Genomic DNA, 13,072 nt, shown 5'->3' on the forward strand with positions numbered 1-13,072 from the left:
TTCTGTTTGGACTCCGTTTGATATTCCTTTTCTTCGAAATACTGAAATAGGCAAAAAAATAGCAATACGGGCTGGGCCTCCGGTTAGTAGGTTAGTCCCAAAAATGATATAAATATGTAAAATAAAGCCCATAAACATCCAAAAGGGGTAATATAATAGCATGGAACAATAAAAAATTATAGATATGTTGGAGACGTATCATGCATCCCCAAGCTAAATCCCTGCTCGTCCTCGAGTAGGTAAATGATAAAAACAGAATTTTTGATGTGGAATGCTAACTAGCATAATTCTCAATGTAATTTTCTTTATTGTGGCATGAATGTTCAGATCCAAATGATTCAAAATAAAAGTTCATATTGATAAAAGAAATAGTAACACTTCAAGCATACTAATCAAAGCAATCGTGTCTTCTCAAAATAACATGGCTAAAGAAAGTTCATCCCTACAAAATCATATAGTTAGGCTATGCTTCATTTTCATCACACAAAGATGTTCCCAAATTCTACACCCCCAATCATAAGCCAAGCAATTGTTTCGTACTTAAATAATCTCAAACTTTTTCAACCTTCACGCAATACATGAGCGTGAGCCATGGATATAGCACTATGTGTGGAATAGAATATGATGATGGGGATTGTGTGGAGAAGACAAAAAAGACCTAGGGCATTTGAGGAAGCCCATCTTAGGAATATACAAGCCAAGTTCTAATAATGAAAAATTCCCAATTGATGAGGACATCAATACAATTGTTACACCCACAGCCCCTGCTGCTATACATACTGGACCAATTACTAGAGCTCGTGCACGCCAACTAAATTACCAGGTACTTTCGTTTCTTGGTAATGATTCTAATGTTCATGAGAATATGATGCTGCCTAAATTGGATACATTTGTTTTGCTTACAAATGAAGGGCCTAGCTTGGAGAAGGATGAACATTGGAGCAAGAACAAGCATGGAGATGATGGCATGCGCAAGGGGAACAAGAACGGAGTTACAAGTGATGATTTCAGGACTTTGAAGCCACCATAATGGGTGCATGAAGCCTTGGACGAAATATACAAGATGCCACTTCATAAAATTTCGTCCCGAGGCTATTTTAGGTGCTGCGTCACCTTATTATTGGGCCAGGCCCATGTAATTTCGAAATACATAAGTATAGGCTATTTTTAGAGTCCGTATGTGTGGGGAAACAAGTGATAGGGTTGATTTCGGACCCCTCCACCAAGGGCCACGAAATTCCCCCCCTCTTCCTCCATATATACAGCCCTTAGGGCATCGTTTAGACTTTGGGATTTGTTTAGTTAAAAGTTAGCCATTGCAACTTCGTGTGCTTCGTTTGTGTCCAACGACCAGACCAAGACCACTTTTCGGATCCCCACCATTATCAATACTTCATACATATTCACGATATTCAGATTGCTTTTATCATATTCTTGCTTGTTCTTCGATTGCTTGCAGGAATAGACCTTTGTGGTCAGGTTGATCGTGCTCCAGCGTGGTCAATAACCTCTCGGAGTTGGTTTAGCGATTGCTAAGGCACAACGTCGTTGCACGTTTGTAGTCGGATCGTCAAAGTCGTCTCCACCAAATCGATAGTTATCATCTCATCGAAAGATCGGGACACCCCCGCCTCTATCAAGTGGTATCAGATTTCCAGGTTGCTCGGTGAGATTTTACAGTTTTTCGTAGTTTAGATCGAGTCTGTTCTCCATACCTACAGTCCACGAAAAAGCCACACAAAAAAATAGGGTTAGTTCATCATATCCGAACCAATCTGAGCCTTTGCATAATCTTTTTAGGGTTTTGCTTTGTTGAATTTGCGGTTGCGTCGTCGGTCTAGTTGCTGGTCTTAGAGTCTAGTCTTTTAGAGTTTCGAGTTCTGGCCATAAGTTGTCACGCCGCCGCCGCACCATCATCATCGCCCCTGCCATCTACCACCACCGCTCCGAATCCGTATCCATATACCACCACCAATCCGTGCCCATATACCACCACCGATCCATATCCATATACTACCACCGCTACCACCACCGCTGCCATATACCACCACCATATATCCACCACCAATCCGAGTTCCTTGCTTATTAGGTTTGTTTTCGGGATCCATCTAGATTCCGATTCGTGTTTCCTTGCCGGAGTAGGTTTCAGAAAAAAAAAGAGTCGGGTAGCCACGCTTCGTTTAGGCCCAAATTTTTTCGAAAACGCATTTTTCGAAAAAAATTCTGGCTATCCTATTTTTAGGTGTTTCTGAGTGTTTTGAGACAGGTGCCATTATAGGAAGTTTTTTTTGACCCGTTTCCAGTTTTTGGGTCCGGGCAGTTGAAAAAAAAAATTTGTCAAAAAAAAAAATTTCATGCCCATCCTGTCAGTTTGACCTAGGAAGAGTTTTGAGACACTCGCCATTATAGTGATTTTTCGCAAAAAAAAAAGCAGCGCAAAAAAAAGAGCGCAAAAAAAAAGAGCGAATTTTTTTTTTCAGAGTGTGCTTTTCCCTTGTTTACGTGCCGCGCCGTGATTTTGTTGGTGTTCTAGGCTCGCGTCTCTAGCATAGTCTAGCCTAGGACCAGCACAGTACCGTCGTTGAGCGTTTGTTCAACTTTGCATCTCTGAATTGATTATTGCTGACCCTTTTTGCTACCATACTATAAGCCTTCCCAGCTCCACATACATCTACATCGTGTGTTTGACTCTCCCTGGTAATCGCTCTATCCAAGCTTTGAGAGTTTTTGACTACAACGGTTGCCGATCTCCGCCTGCTGCTGGGTAAGAACTGGTAAGAATTTGAGATTTGCTTGACGGATTTGTGATACACCACCACCACTTCTTAGTAGTCTGTAGGATCATATTCTTGTGTGTTTCTATTGCTGCTAACCATGCCAGGATCACAAGCCGACGAGATTGACTGGGAGAACTTATCGAACAAGGAGCTTCATGATAAGTTTCAGCAAATGATGACTGAACAGGTGCAAGATGTGCTGAACAATTTTGAAGAGGCCATGGAGAAGATTACTGGCCTTGAGAAGACGTTCGAAACAAAGCTCGATAACAGATTTAATGAACTGCTTGCGCGTCTTCCACCACCGGCTGCACCTGTCGCACCTCTGCAACAACAACTACGCCCCCTTCCGAATCAGTATGGACGAGCACAGCGTGTTCCTATTGAGCCAGGACAAAATTCTGGTGCCGCTGCTACTGCTGTTGGTGCTTCTTTGGCTCCTGCTACTGCTGCTGCTGGTACCCAGGAGGATGATGATTATGTGGGAGATTATGAGGATGAGGTTGATCAAAATCCGAACTACGTGCAGCCACCAGCACCACCACCACCAGGTCGACCTCAGGTATATATTCGTAATGGTAGGCCTGCACCACCACCTCAGGTACGAGATGATGTCCATATTCCTAAACTGAAATTGAATATTCCACCATTTGAGGGTAGATATGTTCCTGATATATATCTTACTTGGGAGTTAGAAACTGAACAACGTTTTACATGTTTACAATATCCCGAGGAGAGACGGGTTGCTGCTGCTGTTTGTGCTTTCACTAGTTTTGCATGTGTCTGGTGGTCTGAACATTGTAGATTATATCCTATTCCAACTACTTGGGCTGCTTTGAAAACTGCTATGCGTACGCGTTGGGTTCCACCATATTATCAACGTGAATTGCTTCAAAAATTGCAGTGTTTAAGACAAGGGAAAAATTCTGTAGAAGAATATTATCAGGAATTACAAACTGGCATGATTAGATGTGGTATTGTTGAGGAGAATGAAGCTATGCTTGCACGTTTTCTGGGTGGATTAAATAGAGAGATTCAGACCATTCTAGACTATAAGGAGTATACTAATATCACTCGTTTATTCCATCTTGCTTGTAAAGCTGAACGTGAAGTGCAGGATCGACAAGCATTGGGGCGAACTAACTTTTCTGCAGGCCGACCTTCATCATGGACACCGCGTGCATGTTCTACTTCAACTGCACCAGCACCTCAATTAGGTGCCTCCTCCAGTTGTGATACAAGAAAACAGGCACAACCACCATTATCTGCCAAGAGCGCACCTGCTGGGACTGCACGGAGTTCTTCTTCTTCCATGGCATCAACAGGGCACACAAGTGATATTATTTGTCGTCGTTGTAAGGGAGGAGGTCATTATGCGAGAGAATGCAAATCTCCGCGTGTGATGATTGCTACTGCGGATGGTGGATATGAGTCCGCTAGTGACTATGATGAGGAGACTTTGGCTCTTATTACACGTGAAGAACATGGTGGAGATGATTCTGATCATGAGACGCAATACATGGCTCCTGAAGACGCTGACAGGTATGAATGTTTAGTTGCTCAACGTGTTTTGAGTGTGCAGGTCACACAAGCTGAGCAAAATCAGAGGCACAATTTGTTCCATACCAAGGGAGTTGTGAAGGAACGTTCTGTGCGCGTCATCATAGACGGAGGTAGTTGCAACAACTTGGCTAGCATGGAGATGGTGGAGAAGCTTTCTCTCACCACAAGACCACATCCACATCCTTACTACATCCAATGGTTCAACAACAGCGGCAAGGTTAAGGTAACACGTAATGTTCGTGTGCATTTTAGTATCTCTACATATGCTGATTATGTTGATTGTGATGTGGTACCTATGCAAGCATGTTCCTTATTACTTGGTAGACCATGGCAATTTGATAAAAATTATGTACACCATGGTAGAAACAATCACTATACTCTTGTTCATAAGGATAAAAATATTACTTTGCTTCCTATGACTCCTGATTCCATTTTGAAAGATGATATTAATAGAGCTAATAAAGCAAAACAGGAGAAGAATAAGAGTGAAAATCAGATTGTGGCAAAAGAATTTGAGCAACAAATGAAGCCTAATAATAAACCATCTAGTGTTGCTTCTGAAATTAAATTGAAAAGTGCATGTTTATTTGCCACCAAATCTGATATTGATGAGCTAGATTTCAGCAAATCTGTTTGCTATGCTTTTGTGTGCAAAGAGGCATTATTTTCATTCGAGGACATGCCTTCCTCTTTGCCTCCTGCTGTCACTAACATTTTGCAGGAGTTCGCTGACGTTTTTCCACAAGACGTGCCACCGGGATTACCGCCTATTCGAGGGATTGAGCATCAGATTGAATTAATTCCCGGTGCTTCACTGCCAAACCGTGCACCATACCGTACCAATCCAGAGGAGACGAAGGAGATTATGCGTCAAGTACAAGAGCTTCTCGACAAAGGTTATATACGCGAATCCCTTAGTCCTTGTGCTGTTCCTATTATTCTAGTGCCGAAAAAGGATGGTACATCACGTATGTGTGTTGATTGTAGAGGCATTAATAATATTACTATTCGTTATCGTCATCCTATTCCTAGGCTAGATGATATGCTTGATGAATTGAGTGGCTCTACAATATTCTCCAAAGTTGATTTGCGTAGTGGCTACCATCAAATTCGTATGAAATTGGGAGATGAATGGAAAACAACATTTAAAACTAAGTTTGGATTATATGAGTGGTTAGTCATGCCTTTTGGGTTAACTAATGCACCTAGTACTTTCATGAGATTAATGAACGAAGTTTTACGTGCTTTCATTGGACGATTTGTGGTAGTTTACTTTGATGACATATTGATTTATAGCAGATCTTTGGAAGAACATTTGGAACATTTACGTGCTGTTTTTATTGCTCTACGTGATGCACGTTTGTTCGGTAACCTTGGGAAGTGCACCTTTTACACCGACCGAGTATCTTTTCTTGGCTATGTTGTTACTCCACAGGGAATTGAAGTTGATAAAGCCAAGATTGAAGCTATTGAGAGTTGGCCGCAGCCCAAAACGGTCACACAAGTGAGGAGTTTTCTTGGCCTCGCTGGATTCTATAGGCGTTTTGTGAGAGATTTCAGCACCATTGCTGCACCTCTCAATGAGCTTACAAAGAAAGATGTGCCTTTTCTTTGGGGTACCGCACAGGAAGAAGCCTTCACGGTATTGAAAGATAAGTTGACACATGCTCCTTTACTCCAACTTCCTGATTTTAATAAGACTTTTGAGCTTGAATGTGATGCTAGTGGAATTGGATTAGGAGGTGTGTTATTACAAGATGGCAAACCTGTTGCATACTTTTCTGAAAAATTGAGTGGGCCTAGTCTGAATTATTCTACTTATGATAAAGAATTATATGCTCTTGTTTGGACTTTAGAAACATGGCAACATTATTTATGGCCTAAAGAATTTGTTATACATTCTGATCATGAATCTTTGAAACATATTAAAAGTCAAGCTAAACTGAATCGTAGACATGCTAAATGGGTTGAATTCATTGAGACTTTCCCTTATGTCATTAAACACAAGAAGGGAAAAGAAAATGTTATTGCTGATGCATTGTCTCGTCGCTATACTATGCTTTCACAACTTGACTTCAAAATATTTGGTTTGGAGACCATCAAAGATCAATATGTGCATGATGCTGATTTTAAAGATGTAATGCAGAATTGTAAAGAAGGAAGAATGTGGAACAAGTTTGTTGTTAACGATGGATTTGTGTTTCGTGCTAACAAGCTATGCATTCCAGCTAGCTCCGTTCCTCTTTTGTTGTTGCAGGAGGCGCATGGAGGAGGATTAATGGGACACTTTGGCGTGAAGAATACGGAGGACGTACTTGCTACACATTTCTTTTGGCCAAAGATGAGACGGGATGTTGAGCGTTTTATTGCTTGCTGCACTACATGTCAAAAAGCTAAGTCACGACTCAATCCTCATGGTTTATATATGCCTTTGCCTGTACCTAGTGTTCCTTGGGAGGATATATCTATGGACTTTGTTTTAGGTTTACCTCGAACAAAGAAGGGGAGGTATAGCATATTTGTTGTCGTGGATAGATTCTCGAAAATGACACACTTTATACCATGTCATAAAAGCGATGATGCTGTTAATGTTGCTAATTTGTTCTTTCGTGAAATTATTCGCTTGCATGGTGTGCCAAATACTATTGTTTCAGATCGTGGTACTAAATTTCTTAGCCACTTTTGGAGATGTTTATGGGCTAAGTTGGGGACTAAACTGCTTTTTAGTACTACTTGTCACCCCCAAACTGATGGACAAACTGAAGTAGTCAATAGAACGTTGTCTACTATGCTTAGGGCTATTTTGAAGAATAATAAGAAAATGTGGGAGGAATGCTTGCCTCATATTGAATTTTCTTATAACCGTTCATTGCATTCTACTACTAAGATGTGCCCTTTTGAAGTTGTGTATGGTTTCCTACCTCGTGCACCTATTGATTTGTTGCCTCTTCCATCTTTGGAGAAGGTTAATTTTGATGCTAAACAACGTGCTGAATTGATTTTAAAAATGCATGAGTTAACTAAGGAAAACATTGAGCGCATGAATGCTAAATATAAACTTGCTGGAGATAAGGGTAGAAAACATGTTGTGTTTGCACCTGGAGATCTTGTTTGGTTACATTTGCGTAAGGATAGATTTCCTGATTTGCGCAAATCAAAGTTAATGCCATGTGCTGATGGTCCCTTTAAGGTGTTAGAGAAAATAAATGATAATGCATATAAACTTGAGCTGCCTGCAGATTTTGGGGTTAGTCCCACTTTTAACATTGCAGATTTGAAGCCTTATTTGGGTGAGGAAGATGAACTTCCGTCGAGGACGACTTCATTTCAAGAAGGGGAGGATGATGAGGACATCAATACAATTGTTACACCCACAGCCCCTGCTGCTATACATACTGGACCAATTACTAGAGCTCGTACACGCCAACTAAATTACCAGGTACTTTCGTTTCTTGGTAATGATTCTAATGTTCATGAGAATATGATGCTGCCTAAATTGGATACATTTGTTTTGCTTACAAATGAAGGGCCTAGCTTGGAGAAGGATGAACATTGGAGCAAGAACAAGCATGGAGATGATGGCATGCGCAAGGGGAACAAGAACGGAGTTACAAGTGATGATTTCAGGACTTTGAAGCCACCATAATGGGTGCATGAAGCCTTGGACGAAATATACAAGATGCCACTTCATAAATTTCGTCCCGAGGCTATTTTAGGTGCTACGTCACCTTATTATTGGGCCAGGCCCATGTAATTTCGAAATACATAAGTATAGGCTATTTTTAGAGTCCGTATGTGTGGGGAAACAAGAGATAGGGTTGATTTCGGACCCCTCCACCAAGGGACACGAAATTCCCCCCCCCCTCTTCCTCCATATATACAGCCCTTAGGGCATCGTTTAGACTTTGGGTTTTGTTTAGATTAAAAGTTTGCCATAGCTGCAACTTCGCGTACTTCGTTTGTGTTCAACGACCAGACAAAGGCGTCACAGAACCCCACCTTGATCAATAAAGCTTTCATCTTATATTCGCAATATCCAGATTGCAATCTCAGTTTCTTGCTTGTTCTTCGTTTGCTCGCAGGAAACAGACCCTCGTGGTCAGGTTGATCGTGCTCCGGCGTGGTCAATAACCTCTCGGAGTTGGTTTAGCGATTGCTAAGGCGCGACGTCCTCGCACGTTCGTAGTCGGATCGTCAAAGTCGACTTCCACCAAAGCGAAATCCACCATCTCATCGAAAGACGGGACACCTTTGCCTCTATCAAGTAGAATGCAATGAACGATTATAAGCAAATTCAATATGAGGCAAGCATTCCTCCCACATTTTCTTATTATTCTTCAAAACAGCCCTAAGCATAGTAGACAACGTTCTATTGACTACTTCAGTTTGTCCATCAGTTTGGGGGTGACAAGTAGTACTAAAAAGCAGTTTAGTCCCCAACTTAGCCCATAAACATCTCCAAAAGTGGCTAAGAAATTTAGTATCACGATCTGAAACAATAGTATTTGGCACACCATGCAAGCGAATAATTTCACGAAAGAACAAATCAGCAACATTAACAGCATCATCGCTTTTATGACATGGTATAAAGTGTGCCATTTTCGAGAATCTATCCACGACAACAAATATGCTATCCCTCCCCTTCTTTGTTCGAGGTAAACCTAAAACAAAGTCCATAGATATATCCTCCCAAGGAACACTAGGTACAGGCAAAGGCATATATAAACCATGAGGGTTGAGTCGTGACTTAGCTTTTTGACATGTAGTGCAGCGAGCAATAAAACGCTCAACATCCCGTCTCATCTTTGGCCAAAAGAAATGTGTAGCAAGTACGTCCTCCGTGTTCTTCACGCCAAAGTGTCTCATTAATCCTCCTCCATGCGCCTCCTGCAACAACAAAAGACGAACGGAGCTAGCTGGAATGCATAGGTTGTTAGCACGAAACACAAATCCATCGTTAACAACAAACTTGTTCCACATTCTTCCTTCTTTACAATTCTGCATTACATCTTTAAAATCAGCATCATGCACATATTGATCTTTGATGGTCTCCAAACCAAATATTTTGAAGTCAAGTTGTGAAAGCATAGTATAGCGACGAGACAATGCATCAGCAATAACATTTTCTTTTCCCTTCTTGTGTTTAATTACATAAGGGAAAGTCTCAATGAATTCAACCCATTTAGCATGTCTACGATTCAGTTTAGCTTGACTTTTAATATGTTTCAAAGATTCATGATCAGAATGTATAAGAATATCTTTGGGCCATAAATAATGTTGCCATGTTTCTAAAGTCCGAACAAGAGCATATAATTCTTTATCATAAGTAGAATAATTCAGACTAGGCCCACTCAATTTTTCAGAAAAGTATGCAACAGGTTTGCCATCTTGTAATAACACACCTCCTAATCCAATTCCACTAGCATCACATTCAAGCTCAAAAGTCTTATTAAAATCAGGAAGTTGGAGTAAAGGAGCATGTGTAAACTTATCTTTCAATACCGTGAAGGCTTCTTCCTGTGCAGTACCCCAAAGAAAAGGCACATCTTTCTTTGTAAGCTCATTGAGAGGTGCAGCAATGGTGCTGAAATCTCTCACAAAACGCCTATAGAATCCAGCGAGGCCAAGAAAACTCCTCACTTGTGTGACCGTTTTGGGCTGCGGCCAACTCTCAATAGCTTCAATCATGGCTTTATCAACTTCAATTCCCTGTGGAGTAACAACATAGCCAAGAAAAGATACTCGGTCGGTGCAAAAGGTGCACTTCCCAAGGTTACCGAACAAACGTGCATCACGTAGAGCAATAAAAACAGCACGTAAATGTTCCAAATGTTCTTCCAAAGATCTGCTATAAATCAATATGTCATCAAAGTAAACTACCACAAATCGTCCAATGAACGCACGTAAAACTTCGTTCATTAATCTCATGAAAGTACTAGGTGCATTAGTTAACCCAAAAGGCATGACTAACCACTCATATAATCCAAACTTAGTTTTAAATGCTGTTTTCCATTCATCTCCCAATTTCATACGAATTTGATGGTAGCCACTACGCAAATCAACTTTGGAGAATATTGTAGAGCCACTCAATTCATCAAGCATATCATCTAGCCTAGGAATAGGATGACGATAACGAATAGTAATATTATTAATGCCTCTACAATCAACACACATACGTGATGTACCATCCTTTTTCGGCACTAGAATAATAGGAACAGCACAAGGACTAAGGGATTCACGTATATAACCTTTGTCGAGAAGCTCTTGTACTTGACGCATAATCTCCTTCGTCTCCTCTGGATTGGTATGGTATGGTGCACGGTTTGGCAGTGAAGCACCGGGAGTTAAGTCAATCTGATGCGCAATCCCTCGAATAGGCGGTAATCCCGGTGGCACGTCTTGTGGAAAAACGTCAGCGAACTCCTGCAAAATGTTAGTGACAGCAGGAGGCAAAGAGGAAGGCACGTCCTCGAATGAAAATAATGCCTCTTTGCACACAAAAGCATAGCAAACAGATTTGCTGAAATCTAGCTCATCAATATCAGATTTGGTGGCAAATAAACATGCACTTTTCAATTTAATTTCAGAAGCAACACTAGATGGTTTATTATTAGGCTTCATTTGTTGCTCAAATTCTTTTGCCACAATCTGATTTTCACTCTTATTCTTGTCCTGTTGTGCTTTATTAGCTCTATTAATATCATCTTTCAAAATGGAATCAGGAGTCATAGGAAGCAAAGTAATATTTTATCCTTATGAACAAGAGTATAGTGATTGTTTCTACCATGGTGTACAGAATTTTTATCAAATTGCCATGGTCTACCAAGTAATAAGGAACATGCTTGCATAGGTACCACATCACAATCAACATAATCAGCATATGTAGAGATACTAAAATGCACACGAACATTACGTGTTACCTTAACCTTGCCGCTGTTGTTGAACCATTGGATGTAGTAAGGATGTGGATGTGGTCTTGTGGTGAGAGAAAGCTTCTCCACCATCTCCATGCTAGCCAAGTTGTTGCAACTACCTCCGTCTATGATGACGCGCACAGAACGTTCCTTCACAACTCCCTTGGTATGGAACAAATTGTGCCTCTGATTTTGCTCAGCTTGTGTGACCTGCACACTCAAAACACGTTGAGCAACTAAACATTCATACCTGTCAGCGTCTTCAGGAGCCATGTATTGCGTCTCATGATCAGAATCATCTCCACCATGTTCTTCACGTGTAATAAGAGCCAATGTCTCCTCATCATAGTCACTAGCGGACTCATATCCACCATCCGCGGTAGCAATCATCACACGCGGAGATTTGCATTCCCTCGCATAATGACCTCCTCCCTTACAACGACGACAAATAATATCACTTGTGTGCCCTGTTGATGCCATGGAAGAAGAAGAACGTTGTGCAGGCCCCGCAGGTGCGCTCTTGGCAGATAATGGTGGTTGTGCCTGTTTTCTTGTATGACGGCTGGAGGTGGCACCGGATGGACGTGCTGGTGCAGTTGAAGTAGAAGATGCACGTGGTGTCCATGATGAAGGTCGGCCTGCAGAAAAGTTAGTTCGCCCCAATGCTTGTCGATCCTGCACTTCACGTTCAGCTTTACAAGCAAGATGGAATAAACGAGTGATATTAGTATACTCCTTATAGTCTAGAATGGTCTGAATCTCTCTATTTAATCCACCCAGAAAACGTGCAAGCATAGCTTCATTCTCCTCAACAATACCACATCTAATCATGCCAGTTTGTAATTCCTGATAATATTCTTCTACAGAATTTTTCCCTTGTCTTAAACGCTGCAATTTTTGAAGCAATTCACGTTGATAATATGGTGGAACCCAACGCGTACGCATAGCAGTTTTCAAAGCAGCCCAAGTAGTTGGAATAGGATATAATCTACAATGTTCAGACCACCATACACATGCAAAACTAGTGAAAGCACAAACAGCAGCAGCAACTAGTCTCTCCTCAGGATATTGTAAACATGTAAATCGTTGTTCAGTTTCTAACTCCCAAGTAAGATATATATCAGGAACATATCTACCCTCAAATGGTGGAATATTCAATTTCAGTTTAGGAATATGGACATCATCTCGTACCTGAGGTGGTGGTGCAGGCCTACCATTATGAATATATACCTGAGGTCGACCTGCTGGTGGTGGTACAGGTGGCTGCACGTAGTGTTGATTTTGATCAACCTCATCCTCATAATCTCCCACATAATCATCCTCCTCCGCATCAGCAGCAGGAGCCACAGAAGTATCAACAGCAGCACCAACAGTTTGGCCAAACGCAAGAGGAACACTGATGAGGACATCAATACAATTGTTACACCCACAGCCCCTGCTGCTATACATACTGGACCAATTACTAGAGCTCGTGCACGCCAACTAAATTACCAGGTACTTTCGTTTCTTGGTAATGATTCTAATGTTCATGAGAATATGATGCTGCCTAAATTGGATACATTTGTTTTGCTTACAAATGAAGGGCCTAGCTTGGAGAAGGATGAACATTGGAGCAAGAACAAGCATGGAGATGATGGCATGCGCAAGGGGAACAAGAACGGAGTTACAAGTGATGATTTCAGGACTTTGAAGCCACCATAATGGGTGCATGAAGCCTTGGACGAAATATACAAGATGCCACTTCATAAAATTTCGTCCCGAGGCTATTTTAGGTGCTGCGTCACCTTATTATTGGGCCAGGCCCATGTAATTTCGAAA

This window comes from Triticum aestivum, chromosome 4B, assembly GCF_018294505.1.
Source record: "Triticum aestivum cultivar Chinese Spring chromosome 4B, IWGSC CS RefSeq v2.1, whole genome shotgun sequence".
NCBI classification, from domain to species: domain Eukaryota; kingdom Viridiplantae; phylum Streptophyta; class Magnoliopsida; order Poales; family Poaceae; genus Triticum; species Triticum aestivum.